We start from the raw sequence: 16,775 nt of genomic DNA on the forward strand, positions 1-16,775 counted from the left end.
GGTTTTGAGATGAGCTATGCCAATGGGTCTGTGCTAACTGGGAGATCTCTTGGTACAGAAGTTGAAAGTATACCCTAGCCAGTGCTGGACCAACTGCTCAGGCCTACAGTCTACGTGCACTTCCTCAAGAACAGCAACACATCATATATTGACCTATTTCATTATCAGTCACATACCAGCTTGAACAAAAATCTCACCATGTGAGGAAGGGGCTGGGCCTTGGAGGAGTCGGCCTTGTGCCAAGAAGTACCTAACACAACACAAGGAGATGATGGATGGAGTGCTGAAACTTTTCAGACATTCACCACCAGTTACAGATCTGGGTTGAATCCATCATTGTTCTTTAGCTCACTCCGCCACCCCAGTTTGGATCTAGCCATATGCAAATCATTCTTGACCCTGTGCCTCATGGTAACAGTCCAGCCCGAACTGCCAGGCCAGGTCCTCCCTGGATCAGAAACAAGCATCCTGGGACCAGTTTTGGGGTAACACCCCATATCAGCCAGGCTAGCTTGAATCCAGTGGCAAAGTGAGCAAGGGACCCACGTCTGGGCATACCCCGCCAACTTTCCCATGAGGCACAGGGTCAAGACTGATTTGCATATGGCTGGGTCTAAACTGAGGTGGCATGGTGAGCTAAAGAACGATGGGTTTAAGCCAGATCTATTAACCGGGGTGAATGTTTGATTTGCTCTGCATTCTGTCCATCATCTGTGTGTCTTTTGCTTTCTTGCCCTAAGTGCGCCGGGTATGCCCAGATGTGGGTCCCGGACTCACTGTTCTACTGGATTCAAGCTAGCCTGGCTGACGAGGGGTGATGCCCTGAAACCGGTCCCGAGATGCTTGTTTCTGGTCCAGGGAGGACCTGGCTTGGAAGTTCGGGCTGGACTGTTCCCATGAGGCACAGGGTCAAGACTGATTTGCATATGGCCTGGTCTAAACTGGGGTGGCATGGTGAGCAAAAGAACAATGGATTTAACCCAGATCCATTGACTGGGGGTGAATGTTTTTTCACCAGCCCAGGCATCAACATGTTCAACCCTGCTAAAATCCCTTCACTGGCTCCCGGTCACTCAGCTCGTTTTCCCTGCCACTGTGTGATATTGGCTTCTCACCGGGTGATCGTGTGATGGGAGCCGATATCGTGTGTCACAGGGCGGCACCGTGTGAGTTGGTAGGTCTGCAGTCCATTCTTAAAGTTGCCTTCATCCTGATGTGGCTTCATCAGTCTTCTGGGATTATCATCGGAATAAGGCTTGAATACTAGGAAATATTTAAATACCTGGGAAAAAGAGTTTATCAGGTGTTGTTCTTTACATGTTTCTCAATAACTTTCGGCTGCACCACTTATGATCCTCGCTACTTTAAGAATGGGGTAAAAGCATCCCAATAGGCCTATTCCCACAGAACATACAACCTTCCACAGACCGGAAAGTTTGTTGAATTTAAAGCATCTGTCATGTTACTTGTTCCTTATTTTAATTTGTTTTTGTAGTGCATTACATGTCTGCGCACTCTAGAGCCTTAGCTGTGAATGAATGCTGGCCTGTATGTGCATTTTAGAAGAATTAAGAATGACTGGGGGCAGGAGTGCTCCAGAAAGCCGGCAAGCAAGATGGCCGCACTTGAATGAGGCTCCTGCTGCTCGGGACCAATATCCTACATAATCCTGCACTGACAAAGACTGCTGTCATTTAAAATCGCTCACTAAAGAAGTCTGCGGTGCTCTGCTGTTGAGACGAGACAGTGGGACCGCTCCCTTACTCACCGGGGAGATACAAGTTGGCGCCTGGTGCGTGCTATCATGATAGGCGACGGGTCTTACAACATGACGGCCCGCTTGTATAATTTCGGCGAAAGACGTGGCAGTGCTGTGCCTGAGTGGGTTGCTGCCGGAGACGGAACACTCCTGAAGCCTGTCAGGGGCTTACCTAACCCATCCTGCTGCAGTGCTGCATGATTTTGAGGAAGCTGGCACTGCTCTGGTGGAGACCCTACGTCAGACGGCGAGGTGAGGCCGGAATACGTCCTGGGCCATGCTGCACGAGAGCCGGGCTGCGCTGCGCCATGCCTGCTGGGGGCCTGAGCGTGCCGGATATAGACCCTGCACCTGCGGCCGTGTGAAATTGCTGGCTTGAATTGCTTACCTGGGCTGCTTTCGGAGGCTGCCATCAGGCCGCTTGGGCTGCTGTAGGACTACAGGAACAACTGGCTCACCCCATGCCACCATTAATATAAAAGAACTGCATCACAGATGCCATTTATGGAGAATCAGCTATAGGGGGCATCCGAGCTGCAATCACAATCCTGCCTGCAATGGAGAGGCAATTCCTGAACTACCACCAATGCAGCAAAGCCACCTTGATTTTTTCCCCCTACATATCTGAACTGCCTCCAGGTTCGGTGAACTCTGGGCATTTCATAACGCAGCAGCCTAAGTGGATACCGGCGCCCTATAAAACAAGCAGGGTCCTGCTTGGGAGTGAATTGTTTGGGCACTACTCGGAAAACCTTGCGGAAATGGGCAGGACTGAGGACAAGCAGGCTAAACTGCCTTTCAAACCTTGTAATTCTGCACGAGCCCCAGCCGGGGATATAGAAACAAATATGGAAGACCTATTCCAGTCCACTTCACAGTCAGAAGACACAGATATGAAGTCTCTGCTACTCACCATGCGACAAAGCCTCATGTCCATTGAGTCCAAGAGGGACTCCATGAGTATGAAAATGGACTTCATCACGCAGCACTTAGAGAGACATGATGGGTGTATTAGCGAGACAGAGCATTGAATATCACACCTGGTGTGGAGTCCTCAGCAATGGGGGAGCAATTGCAAAGCATGGAACGTCTTCTGAAAGTTATCTCTGCAAAAAATGAAGATTTGGAGGTGTGCTCGTGCAGGTATAACATCCGCATTCTTGGAATGCCTGAATCTACAGCTACGGGGGCGAATGGAAGACTATGTGGAGAGCATGCTGGTGGAATTGTTTGAGGCTGCATCCCTTTCCAAACAACTGGTAGAGGAGAGCGGAAACCACTCTTTGACTGCTAGACCTCCTCCAGGCTCCCCTTCCAGACCCCTCATTGCCCGCCTCCTCAATTACAGGGACCACAACACTGTCCTGTGTTCGGCACGAGAGAAGCGCAGCCTAGTCTATGCGTCAACTGCATCTCCATATACCCTGACTTTACTTGGCAGTACAGGAGGTCCTCAAGAGATTTGTCCCGGTGAAATGCAAGCTACAGAAGGCCAACATTTCCTATGCCATGTTGTACCCGGCAAGCCTCCTCATATCCTTTCAGGAAAAGCAGCATATTTTCAATACTCCCAAACAGGGCCAGTATTTCTTGAAGTGAGCAACTCGCCACACATCCCCATACAAGGAAATGGAGGGCAGCTCCAGATCTGCATCCCCACTTTCAGAAATTGGTTAGATTCGGGCCCTCCAAAGTCTCCTGAGTCTTATGACTTGATACTTTACTCATCATCATGAGCCCACAACCAGAAGGAGGATATCTGCATGAAAGCATGAAAAATGACATTCTACATTTTGTTCTCCTCCCCTTGTACTTCCCCTTGTCATGGTCCATAGAGGTCCCAGCTGATGTCTCTCAGCAAAGGTGCACACCAGCTGGTCCAGTCAAGCCTCTCCAGACCTTGTCGAGGCCTGAATAGACTTCAGAATCCAACCTGTTCCCGGGCACCCTCGTTAATTCGAGGTCAACTGTCAGGAGCTCCGGCGAACACCCCAGCGGGAATTCCCTTGATAATGATATTGTTCAAGTTGTTACGACTCTGTTTTTCTCTTTTCTATACTGCAATCTATCTCATTCACCCCTCTTTTTGCTCCTTTCTGCTACCTCTCATGACCTCTCACACTCACCCTTTCCTTCTCCCTCTTTCCCTAATCATTCTTAGCTGTCATCCCGATTGGCACACACTTTCTGGTGTGCTTTACTGTCTGCCATCTGCTGGAATGATTTTTCTATGTTTCTGCTCTTGTTGGGCAGTATGGTGGATACACATCCGCCAGCGGGATTGGCTGCTGGTGTGGGTGGGAGGGTTAATGTAGTGCACCACAATGCTGTCCACAATCGTATAAGTATACACTGCTGCCACTGTATCATATGCAACTCCCCATGGCACATGTAACACCCAGTCGCTACCAATGAGCAAATCACCACACGGGCACTGCCAGACTCCTAGATGACCCCTCTATTAGCTTGCTAACCTGGAATGTGCACGGGCTGCGTGATCCCCATAAATGCAGGCACATACTCGGCTACCTCGATAGATACAACATTCAAATAGCAATGCTCCAAGAGACACACCTTGATCTTACAGCACCGGACACTTTTGCTGCGGAATAGGCATGCCTCGAATGCTTTGCCTCATACGCCACTTACGCAAGGGGGACCGCTATTCTGATAAAAAATAATGTTCTGTACTTCCCATCTGGCTCCACTCAATACCCCCTAGGTCAATATAGTGTAATGTGGGGACACATAGCTGCACACGCAGTGATATTGGTGAATTGTATCTGAAAGAAACAGGTTAGTATTAGATTCCTTACCTTAGAATATCCCCAGGCGTCAGACTGGATCCGGAAATTTTTGCGTAGCAGTACCCTTGCGCGTCGGTAGGCGTCGTCTGCGGCTCCACGTACGTCGTCGGCGTCGTGGGCGCCGAGATGACGTCGTCGGAGTACTTAGACGCCGCCTCCGCACGCTGACGTCAGTTCCTTAGTCACTTTTTGACTAAACTTTTTTGTGATCTCTTTTGATCCTTTTTCGAGTCTTCGACTCCGAACGGTGCCGGTAGGGATGCCAGGTTTCAAGCCCTGTGGGGACTGCGACCAACTAATGTCGGTCACCGACCCTCACCGCCGGTGCCTCCACTGTCTCGGCGCCGATCACGATGACAAGACCTGCTCCGACTGCCCGGCCCTGACTTCGAAAGTTAGGCGGGAGCGGTCCCGCAAGCGGCTCGAACTCCGGCAGTCGGCCCCGCGCCGCGAGAGGTCACGGTCCGGACGGAGGTCGAGGGACAGGTCGCGGGGTCGGAGCTATCATAGCTCCGGGAGTCGCCATCACTCCTCAGGTTCGAAGTCATCGTGTAAGCACAAGAAGTCGAAGAGACGTCATCGCTCTTCTGACTCCACCCGAGGCTCGCGCGACGCGGCCGGGGGTTCGGGTGACACCGCCCACGCGGCTCCGTCAGAGTCGCGGGCGTCACGATCTGCCCAAGACCCTCCGGTCCCTGGGCAGCAAGCGATGCCGGAGGAGGTCGAGCGCTTCCTCTTGGCCATGAGGTCCCTCACTCCTCCGGTGGGCTCCGCAGCGCCTCCGGGCCCAGCGGACCCGTCTGGGGGCCCTAGCGGGTCGGGCGCTTCCGCCCTGAGTCCGGCGGGTGCTTCGGCCCGACGCCGCCGGTGCCTTCAGGCCCGGCGCTGCAGGGCCCCACTGGATCCGCTTCTGGATCCGGATCATCGCCGGTCGACCTGACAACCTCACCGGCGCCGGTCCCTCAGGTGTCACCTCCGTGCCGGCCTCAGGTGGCGCCGTCCCCGATGCCTCCCTCGACCCGGTTCCGGCGCCGGAGCGGCACCGCTGGGTACCGCTCTTGACGCCGCTTGGGGAGTTGTACTTCAATGAACCGGCCCCATCATTTGACAACCCTGATTATCAGGGAATGGGTGATGAGGAGTATTGGGAGGGGTCTGAGGACCCTCTGACACGTGAGTGTCAGTCTCAGGAGGACCGGACAGGTCTTGGGGATGCCAGTGGTCTGTACACTTCGCCAGACACTGGTTTTGTCTCACCTCCTACCGTGGCTACGGAGGAGGGGGCATCATTCAGTGTGGTGTTGACGCGGGCGGCCAAGGCCTTGGCCCTTGAGCTCCCCGTCGCGGCCGTGAGGACTAACCTCCTCACTGAGGTCCTTAAACCGCAGTCAAGCTCGGCTGAGCCTCTGCTGCAGTTTAAGGAGGCCTTAACTGGCGTTCTTTTGGGCACTTGGTCCAGGACCGCTACAGGACAGCCTGTAGATAGGAACGTGGCCAGACGCCACCGCCCGGCCCCGGGTGACCCTGCTTTCCTGTCCACCCAGCCCACCCCAGAGAGCCTGGTCATCCAGACCTCTAACTCCCAGACCGCATTCCCGTCCGTATTCTCCTCCCTTAGTTTGGGACTGCTGTCTTCCAACACCGCATGCCTCTTGGGCCGCTACACCCACTCCCTGTGGGACACGGTCGCGGGCGTGCTGCCACAATGCCCGGCGGAGGTCAAGGCTAAACTCGCCCATGCCCTTGCGGAGGGTCGAGATGCGGCACGTTTTTCCATCCGGTGTGGACTGGATACAACCGACTCACTGGGCAGAGCGATGGCAACCACGGTGGCGATTCGTTGCCACGCCTGGTTCAGGTCCGCCAACTTTTCTGAGGATGTCCAGAATACACTCATGGACATGCCAATTGATGGCCGTCGCCTTTTCGGTGACAAGGCAGACCATGCGCTTGAGCGTTTAAGGACTCCAGGGCTATGGCCAAGTCCTTGGGCCTCTCGGCCCCGCACCAGCAAATGGGTGCCTTTCGCTCCTTTCGTGGCCAAGGAAGGGGCGCCCTCACACGTGCTGCCAGCCACGCACCGCAGACTAACATCCATCGTGGTGGTGGCCGTGGAAACCGCCGTGTTGGCGGTCGGGGACAACGGCGAGGCCAGTCCACACCTTCCCCCGCAGCATCCGCCTCTAAACCTTCCTAGTCCGTGCTTTCAGGCCCAAGTGACGCCAGTGGGGGGCGGGGTTCGCCATCACCACTCCCACTGGCGCACTGTCACATCGGACAGGTGGGTGCTGCAAATCGTCCGAAGGGGCTACTCCCTCCTCTTCAAGACGAACCCTCCAGCCATGCCACCAAAATACCACTGAGTATCGGGGGATCATTTTCAGCTTCTGCAGGACGAAGTTACGGCCCTCTTGGCCAAGGGGGCCATCGAGCGCGTTCCTGGGCCAGAAGTAGGGTGTGGTTGCTACTGCCACTACTTTCTGGTACCCAAGAAGGGCAAAGGGGGCCTACGCCCTATCTTGGACCTACAGAACATCAACGGCTTCCTCCGGAAGGAGAAGTTCAAAATGCTGGCACTGGCTCAGGTCTTGGCTGCCCTGGACCCAGGAGACTGGATGGTAGCGTTGGACGCTTATTTCCACATCCCCGTCCTGCCGGCCCACCGGCGCTACCTGCAGTTCACGGTAGGCCAGGAGCACTTTCAGTTTACCGTGCTCCCCTTCAGCCTTACCAGCGCCCCACAGGTGTTCAGGAAAGTGATGGCGGTGGTCGCAGCTCATCTGCGCAGGTTAGGGGTTTCAGTCTTCCCCTACCTCGACGGCTGGTTGTTGAAGGCGGGCTCGCCCCAGACAGTCGTCAGCCACCTCCAGACGACGGCAGACCTCCTGCACCTGCTGGGGTTCTCCATCAACGTGCCGAAGTCACACCTGTGTCCCTCTCAAAAGCTCCTCTTCATCGGAGCGGTTCTCGACTCGGCGAGGTTTCGGGTTTATCCCCCCGAGCAGCGGGTTTGGGATATTCAGGCTCTGAATCCGATCTTTCAGCCTTTATCCCGAGTCTCGGTCAGGTTGACGCTGCGGCTTCTGGGTCTGATGGCTTCCTGCATCCTTCTGGTGCATCACGCCCGTTGGCGGATGCGGGCTCTGCAGTGGGGCCTGAAGTTTTAGTGGGACCAGCATCAGGGCAACCTGCCCGACCATGTCCTGATCTCGGAGGGCACTGCGAGACAGCTGCAGTGGTGGCTCACGGACCTCGATTGGGTCAGCGGCAGATCCTTCTCCCTTCCCCAACCGGAGCACGTAGTTCTAACAGACGCGTCCCTCCAGGGCTGGGGAGGCCACATAGGAGAGGCGGAGATCAGAGGCCTCTGGTCTCCGGCGAAGTCCCGGCTCCATATCAACGTTTTGGAGCTGCGGGCGATTCGTCTTGCACTTAAGGCATTTCTCCCCTCTGTGCGGGGAGTGTAGTGCAGGTGTTCACGGACAACACCACCGCCATGTGGTACTGCAACAAACAGGGTGGGGTGGGGTCATGGACCCTCTGCCAGGAGGCTTTGCACCTCTGGCAGTGGCTGGAACATCAGGGCGTGACCCTGGTGGTTTAACACCTGGCAGGTTCTCTGAACGCCAGGGCGGACGAACTCAGCCGACGGTGCATGATGGATCCCGAATGGCATCTGAACTCGGATGTGGCGCAAGGTCTCTTTCTGAAGTGGGGAGAGCCTTGGTTAGATCTATTCGCCACCGAAAAGAACGCGTAATGTCATCAGTTCTGCTCGTTGGAATTTCCAAGGCGGCATTCGCTCGGAGACTCTTTTCGTCGCAAGTGGAGTTGCGGTCTGCTGTACGCCTTTCCACCTATACCACTTCTGCCCAGAGTGCTGAAGAAGATCAAACGTGACTGAGCCCAAGTCATCCTTGTGACTCCGGACTGGGCACGAAGGTACTGGTATCCCGAGCTACTCAGTATGTCAGTCGATCCCCCAGTTAGTCTGCCTCATCAGGAGGACCTTCTGTCGCAGCAGCAGGGGACGGTCCACCACCCGAACCTGTCCAGTCTCCACCTCCATGCTTGGAGATTGAGCGGCGACAGTTGAGGCCATTTGACTTGCCTCCTGAAGTCTGTAATATCATTCTGGCGGCCAGGCGGCCAGGCGGCCCTCTACTAAGTCGGTATACACCTGCAGGTGGAACAGATTTGTGGCATGGTGCACAACAAAGGCTGTCGATCCTCTCTCTGCCCCTCTTTCTGAGGTTCTTCTCTTCCTTCTTTCTCTTGCCCAGCAGGGCTCTGCTCTGGGCACTATCAAGGGCTACCTTTCTGCCCTTGCAGCCTTTCTAAGGCTGCCTGATCAACCATCTTTGTTCAAGTCCCCTATTGTGACTTGTTTTCTGAAGGGCATCACACACACGTTTCCACATGTTCCATTCGTGATGCCTCAGTGGGACTTGAACCTGGTTCCTACTTATCTCATGTGTGCTCCCTTTGAGCCACTTCACAACTGTCCTCTCCGCCTTCTTACTCTGAAGACTGCTTTCCTGGTTGCCATCACCTCTGCCAGGAGAGTGAGTGAGCTCCAGGCTCTTTCCTCCAAACCTCCTTTCCTTTCTGTCCATCCGGACAAGGTTGTGTTGGGGACTAGACCCTCTTTCATGCCCAAGGTTGTCACGGCCTTCCACATCGGGCAGTCTATCACCTTGCCCACCTTCTTTCCGCCTCTGCATCCCTCAAAAGAGAAGGAGCGGCTCCACCATCTGGACCCAAAACGTGCGCTCTCGTTTTATCTCGATCACACTCGCCAGTTCCGGGTGGATGACCAACTCTTTGTTGGTTACGTGGGCGCTAAGAAGGGACGGGCGGTGCACAAGCGGACCATCTCTCGGTGGGTCGTCTTGTGTATCAAGGCTTGTTACTCCTTGGCGAAGAAGGAGCCTCCTGTTGGGCTGAGGGCCCATTCCACTCGGGCCACGGCGGCTACTACTGCCCTGGGTCGGGGAGTCCCCTTGCAGGACATTTGTCAGGCAGCTACGTGGGCCTCGCTGCACACGTCCGCTAGACAATTCAATTCACAAACTTTATTCGACAATTAAGTCATAAAAGTATACACACATATATTACACGAATAGAGATAAAAGACATTAAAATCCATACAATAAATAAATTTTTTTTTTTAAGTATTAAACTAGAGTAGACTATGTCGAATTACAGTTTAAAAGAGATATAAAAACTATTTCATAAACATACATTAGTACAGGGGAATATTGTGCAAACTTCGCAAGTGGTGGCCCGTAAGTGCAAGGACAAATACAATTTGGTCTTCACATTTTTACCGCTATGTATGTTGTGCGGATTACCCAGGCCCATTTCAAAAATTTAGCCACGGCAACAGCAATTGTAGGCATCGGGTCTGAAGTTAAAATTCTCAGAGCCTCAGCGTGTCTTTGAAGCCCTAGTAGTTTACATAAAGGCTTGATCCACAATAAGCTAGGGGCTTTATACAGGGGACAAAAGAATAAAAAATGTCTGATTGTCTCTTGTTCCTCCTCACAATTGGGGCATCTATCGATTCCACTTTTATCTGCCCATTTAACCGTAAAAGATCTTACTGGGAGTGATCCTACTCTAAGCTGGAAATAGAGCTTACAATCCTGTTGTTTGGCAATAATGTCCCAGTATTGTTCTAGTGTCGGTAGGGCTTTGCTCGCTAGACACTACTGCCTGGACAGTCCAGTCCGGAGGGATGGCTTCTTTGGCCGTTCCGTCCTCCAGGACTTTCTGGTGTGATTATTGGTTCGCAGACCTACCACCGGGGTTGGTATTGCTGGGGTATCTATTCTAAGGTAAGGAATCTAATACTATCCTGTTTCTTTCAGATGAACAAGTTACTTACCTTTGGTAACGATATATCTGTAAGAAACAGTAGTTAGTATTAGATTCCTTACCGCCCCACCCATCCTCCCCGTTCTGCAAACCGATATCTAGGGTTAAGGCCATCCCCTTTCAGGGCCCTATTTTCAATGGCACCAGTGTTGGCTTTTAACATGGCCCTGCGTTTCTGGTGCGGAAAAGCTGTGTCTAAGAACTGACGTCAGCGCGCGGAGGCGGCGTCTAAGTACTCCGACGACGTCATCACGGCGCCCACTACTCCGACGACAGACGCGGAGCCGCAGACGACGCCTGTCGACGCGCAAGGGTACTGCTACACAAAAATTTGCGGATCCAGTCTGACACCTGGGGATATTCTAAGGTAAGGAATCTAATACTAACTACTGTGTCTTACAGATATATCGTTACCGAAGATAAGTAACTTGTTCTACAGACCCAATGTGATGGTGCTATTTATTTTAATAAGCTCTGGGGACATAAACTCGACATTGGTTCCACACACACTCAATATCACACTAGATCCCAGCATGGACCAGTCATGTAGCACTCCAGGCCCCACACTAAGGCAGGGAAGCACCTAGCAGAGAACATGTCTGACCACCAGGTTTTAGACACCTGGAGAACTCTTCACCCCACCCGAAAATAAGGCACCTTCCATTCTAGCGTACACTCCAGTTGGTCTCATATTGATTACTGGTTACTATCACAGGGATTAGGCACCTGGTTAGTTAGAGCAGAACACCTTGCGCAAACATACTCTGACCACTCCCTGGTACTGCTACAACTGCAACCCCTGGGGAATAATCTCCCTTACCAGTCGTGACGGTTCTAGGCCACTACCCTTTGCGATGATTGTTTTTGGGCAGAGATTGGGCAGGAAATACGAGCTTTCTTTCCCAGAAATTTAGACTCAGTTCCTACATTAGCTTGCGTCTGGGAGGCCTTCAAGGTAAAAAATGTGGGATGTTTATTGCAAAGGGTGGCGGTATCCGGAGGGATATTAGGGGAACACTAGAAATAAACATTAAAACTATAGAAGCCCGTATCGCAGACACCCCTGATGGACAGAGGCAGGCCTAACTTTGCGAATTGACAACGGAATATCCAGCAACAGCAGACCGGGAAGGCCTCTTTAGATCTAAATACCACCAAGCCCGCAGATATGGGGAGGGTGAGAGGCCAGGGAGGGCATTGTCTGAGGCGGTGCTCATTCCTAGATTCTCCAATTACATTCTTACAGTGGAAGATGCAAATGGCTCATTACAAAGAGACACTACGAACATTCTCTGCACCTTCTCTGCCTTCTATTGCTCCCTCTGCTCCATGCGCAGGACTAGACAGATAGACGTGACTGGTTACTTTGAGGACATAACCCTTGGATGGCCCAGCGAGCCACACCGAGAGTTCCTCTCAGCAGATATTGAGGAAGAGGAAATCCGTTCCACCATAATGCAATTGAGTTCAGGCAAGGCGCCGGGGCCGGATGGCCTGCTGGCTGACTATTATAAATGTTACAAATGTTACATGAAAGTGTTCTTCTCCATCCTGAAAACAGTTTGAGGAAGCCAGGAATTCAGGAATCCTCCCCCTCACCATGCGAGAGGTGACGATCATTGCCCTTTTCTATCCCGCGGAAGAACACTGCCACATGTGAGGCCTACGGGCCTCTATCCTTAATTGCAATGCAAAAATACTTGCTATAGTACTGGCCAATAGGCTAAGCTTATTAATGGAGGGATTGGTCCTTCCTGACCAAGCGGGGTTCATACCGGGGCAAGCCACCTCCCATAATTTGCTCACTGTACCCTCTCATACAAGACAATGACCGTGATTTTGCTGTGGTGGCGGTCTTCCCTTATGCCACCAAAGCCTTCAATGCGCTTGAATGAGATTATGTTGCGGTACTGCAGAGAATGGGAGTGCCCCCCATTTCTATCCTGGATTGCTCTGCTCTACAATAAACCACAAGCCACAGTACAGATTAATGGCTGTCGATCTAAATCATTCTCCCTCTCGCAAGGCACCAGGCACGGGTGCCCCCTGTTGCCCCTCCTGTTTGCGCTAGCAATTGAACCACTAGCTGCTAAACTCCGACAGCATCACAGAGTACGTGCTGCACTACCCTGCTCAGCACCTATTAGTGTCGCTCTATGCAGACGACATAACTCGCTACATTTGAGACCCACACACCAGCTTGAACCCCAGTCTCAGAGAGTTCCTGCAGTGCGGAGAAATGTATGGGATAAATATAAACTGGAGCAAATCTCAAATATTTCTCCCACCCCAAATACCCTACAGTTTACATTAGATTACCCACAAACGGGGTGTGACTGTAAAATAGTTGGGAATGGTGATTTCCAGGGATAGGGAAGAAATGCTGCGAGCAAACTACGGCACCAACATCACTTGAATTACGACCTCGATATCTCGCTGGATTTTGCTGCCCTTATTGGTGGGTCGGGTCAGGGCTCCCTTGTAAAAATGGTAATATTGCCAAAATTACTATACCTTTTCCTCAACATACTATACTCCCCAGTATGCTCTTTTTTTTGTCTATGCTCCAAACTCAGCTAATCAGATTGACATGGGGTGGCAAACAACTCAGAGTGCGCTGGACCACACTCACTCAGCCTTTTTCGAGAGGTGGCTTTGACGCTCCGGATATGGAGCTATATTAGCTATGGGCTCAAGCCCACTACGCAACCTTTTGGCTCAGACTACCACCTTACGTGCCTCACCTGGCCATTGACCAAGGCTACATGGCCTCCCTTCTTACAACCTCCTTTCTGGGGGCCAGGGTTCAGGTGAGGACACCACTTACTCTACTGTAGCCTGTTCTAACCTTGTGTGGCGTTGGCTAGCCAGAAGACTGAACAAACCCCTACTGTACTATAGCCTTATAGCCCGCCGTAGAGGGCTATACCGGCTATTTAAGGCCCTCTCCAGCATTTGGCGAGGGCCTTTAACAAGGGAGAGGGACTTTAATAGCCGAGCTACGAAGGGCTATAAGGCTATTAGAACATTCTGCCACTAGAGGGCAGAATGTTCTAACAAAAAAGAACAACGCCTTATGGGAGCGTGAGGGGATTGGAATCCCCTCAGGCTCCCTGAAGCCTTTGTTCACAGCCAGAGCTTTGAATAAAGAAACATTGCAATGTTGGAGCTCCAGGCTTATACCAGCCATTATAAGCCCGGAGCACTCCATTGTTTTCAATGGAGCTCCCAACATTCCAATGTTCTAATCCCCATTAATGCCCCTTCCTTACCATCATCTGATCCTGGTCACTCATGAGGCCTCCTATTGCAAAATGCTATGTAAGAAGGGAATGGGCACCTGGGGAGAGCTCTATCATGAGGGTTTATTTACAGATCAGAAAACACTACTGAATGGCGGGACCATCAAACCACTGGAGTTTTTTTATACATTAAAATCAGGCATCATGTCAGAAACTCCACTCCAACTTTTCCCCGGGAGCCCCCCACACTAGATGTACTGCACAGCTTACTACAAGCGACAAGACCAGCTCACGTGGTTTACAGCCTTTACCGTGCTGCCATAACAGAACAACCTAAAATAGACTGGTTCACGGACAGGCTGGGACCTGGAGTTGGGCACACCACTCACTGATGGGCAATGGGTCTAATGCTGCAAACAAACTGGCATAATAACTGGCAACAGTCGGTTGTCTTATCATGCACTTCAAATTTTTACATTGCATGCATTACACACCAGCGAGACTCTATAGACTCTATAGATATAAATTACGACCTGATGACCACTGCGATGGATGCGGACAGGTGGGAGTGGGCTTTTTACACCTAGCACAATGTGGGGTGAAACACAGGTACTGGATGGAGGTAGAGGGTGCTTTGTCTAGAATGGTAGGTGTCCCCATTCGCCTCACTTCAGTCATGGTAATTCTAGGCTACACAGAGGAACTGCAGGCTTTACACAGGAAATCCAGCTCACTGACTTCGAGACATCTGGGACCCCCCGCTGACGTATTTGAGAGGGGGGGGCAGACTGACGCTCCACATGACTGATAATAGAGGCTTTGGACATCTGAGTATGCATTGGGGGGATATAATGCTATGACGGGGACAGGAGAATTCGTGGTTGCTACCTGGATGCAGCAGTGGGGCGATCGGATTTAAAGAAAAAAAAAACACTTACTTCCCAGCTGGCCGGCAGTCGCCTCTCCTGTGTCCTCTTCCTGGCTTCTTGGGAAAAACAGGAAGCACCAGGGCTCCCATGCTCCCTGCAGCCAATCACAACACTGCAACGCAGCACTGTGATTAGTCGGAGCGCCGTGACACAGCGCTCAGCCAGGGCCTGGAGGGGTGGGCGTGTTGTCCATGCAGGCTGTAATGCAGCCTGCATGGAGAACATGGAAAGTGCGCATGACTGTTGATCCAGCTGAAGCGGTTTAAAATTTGTGGGCTCAGACATGGGTTACCCACCACACCGTAAACTCAATCCTCCGCAACACAATGCACAATAACACAGAGTTTTGCCCATAGAAACTCTACAATTAATCACAACCATAAGGTCCTCTGATAGGTCTTTTTATGAGCTAATAGGGACTCCGATTACTAGAAACGGAAAGCCACTCCTTTATGAGGACATGTAATAAAGGAGTGTCTAGCTAATAACAATATTCACGCAATATCAATAAAATCATCAATAAGTAAGGACAAACACATGGAATGGTTATCATGATACCTTTATCTAAATTCCAAGATGAATGGTCAAAGCACAAAAATACATTGGAATCATTTAATAACGGTTATTCTTTTGTATACAGATAAAATCACAACACATCACAGCTCAGAGCAAATAAATCATCAGATAACACCTAGTGTGAGGAAGGAAGAGAGAAAGAGAGAGAAAACACATTGTAAAATGGAATATGCAATTTGGAATCATACAAACCAAGAATCGGTTGTAGATTAATTAGGAACAGGACTCAAGATGGACCCAGTAGAACACTAGAGTAAAGCGTGTAATAGCCGCAGTCATTAATTCTTCAGCTGAAAGTTTTGGCCTGCTCGACTTCACCAGCCGGTAAAGCGCAGAGGATAATAAGGAGAGTTCAGTTCAGGGAAAATCAGAGTTCAGAACGACAGCATGTCAGGCCCAGGATTTGCAAGGGGAGAAATAGCTGTTGCCCCACATCCTGTTCCCCCCAAAGCAATTAAATCTCCAAATGTTTATAGTTCCTACCCACAAATAACTGTTAAGCAGTTTGCTTGATTTCTATTGGTCAAATACATTTGCAACTCAACATGTCCGCTCCACACGTTCTCTTCTGATCTTGGAACAAGGTTGATACAGTGTTAAACTAACAGAGATGATGTCCATTATTCAAACTCAAGGAAAGCGACTTCAGCAATAATACACGTAGCTACCGTGCAATCAGATCAGCATTTCTAGTCTATTCGAAGGAAATAATGAAAGACAAAATTAATTTTGAGGTCTACATGTTAAACCACTAAATCATACTTTTTTAAAGAAAAGATATGCTAATATTGAAAACATTAGAGAAATGGAGATGCAGAAGAAATAATATAGGAACATCATTTCATTACACTTATAAGCATAGTCTGATTATGATTCATTAATAACCAAGCAAGCATTTTCTCTCAGATTTACGTGTCATAGACAACATAAGCAGAAATCATTTTACCTGAGCATTTTCATAGTCCTATTTTGCTAAAAACTACAGACTTCATTATTACATTTCAAATTATTGTCATAGCACATTAGTAGGTGTCTCTCTTTGTCATGAATCACTTAATCTCTAACAATCAATCAATCAATCAGGTTGTTTAGAGCGCACTACTCACCCGTGAGGGTCCCAAGCCACAGGGAGGGGGGTCCAGCTCCGGATCAGACGAAGAGCCAGATCTTGAGGCTCTTCTTGAAGGTGTGCAGAGTAGGGGAGCGTCTGATGTTGACTGGGAGCTTGTTCCAGGCTCTGGCTGCGGTGTAGAAGAAGGTCCCTCCACCTGGTCTGGTTCTGTGTATGCGCTGGGTTTCTGCTAGGGTGAGGTCGTCGGAGCGGAGGTTCCTTTTGGGTACGTGGAAGGAGACTCTTTTATTGAGGTAATTGGGCCCGATGTTGGTGAGGGATTTGGAGGCGTGGGTGAGTAGCTTCAAGGGGACTCTCTTTTCGATGGGGATCCAGTGGAGGTCTTGCAGGTGTTAGTTTATGTGCTTATGTCGAGGATGAGTCTGCTCACGGTGTTCTGGATGGTCTGGAGTTTTTGTAGCACCGATTTTTTGATTCCAGCATAGAGGGCGTTTCCGTAGTCCAGTCTGC

At 51.0% G+C, this 16,775-nt stretch overlaps 1 protein-coding gene across 3 annotated transcripts in view; it reads left to right on the forward strand.

Annotated features, from left to right (window-relative positions):
• Positions 1-16,775, forward strand: part of KIAA0513 (KIAA0513 ortholog) — a 300,297-nt gene that overhangs the window by 273,555 nt on the left and 9,967 nt on the right. The gene's annotated exons all lie outside the window — the stretch shown is intronic.

This window comes from Lissotriton vulgaris, chromosome 12 (genome assembly GCF_964263255.1).
Source record: "Lissotriton vulgaris chromosome 12, aLisVul1.2, whole genome shotgun sequence".
Taxonomy (NCBI): domain Eukaryota; kingdom Metazoa; phylum Chordata; class Amphibia; order Caudata; family Salamandridae; genus Lissotriton; species Lissotriton vulgaris.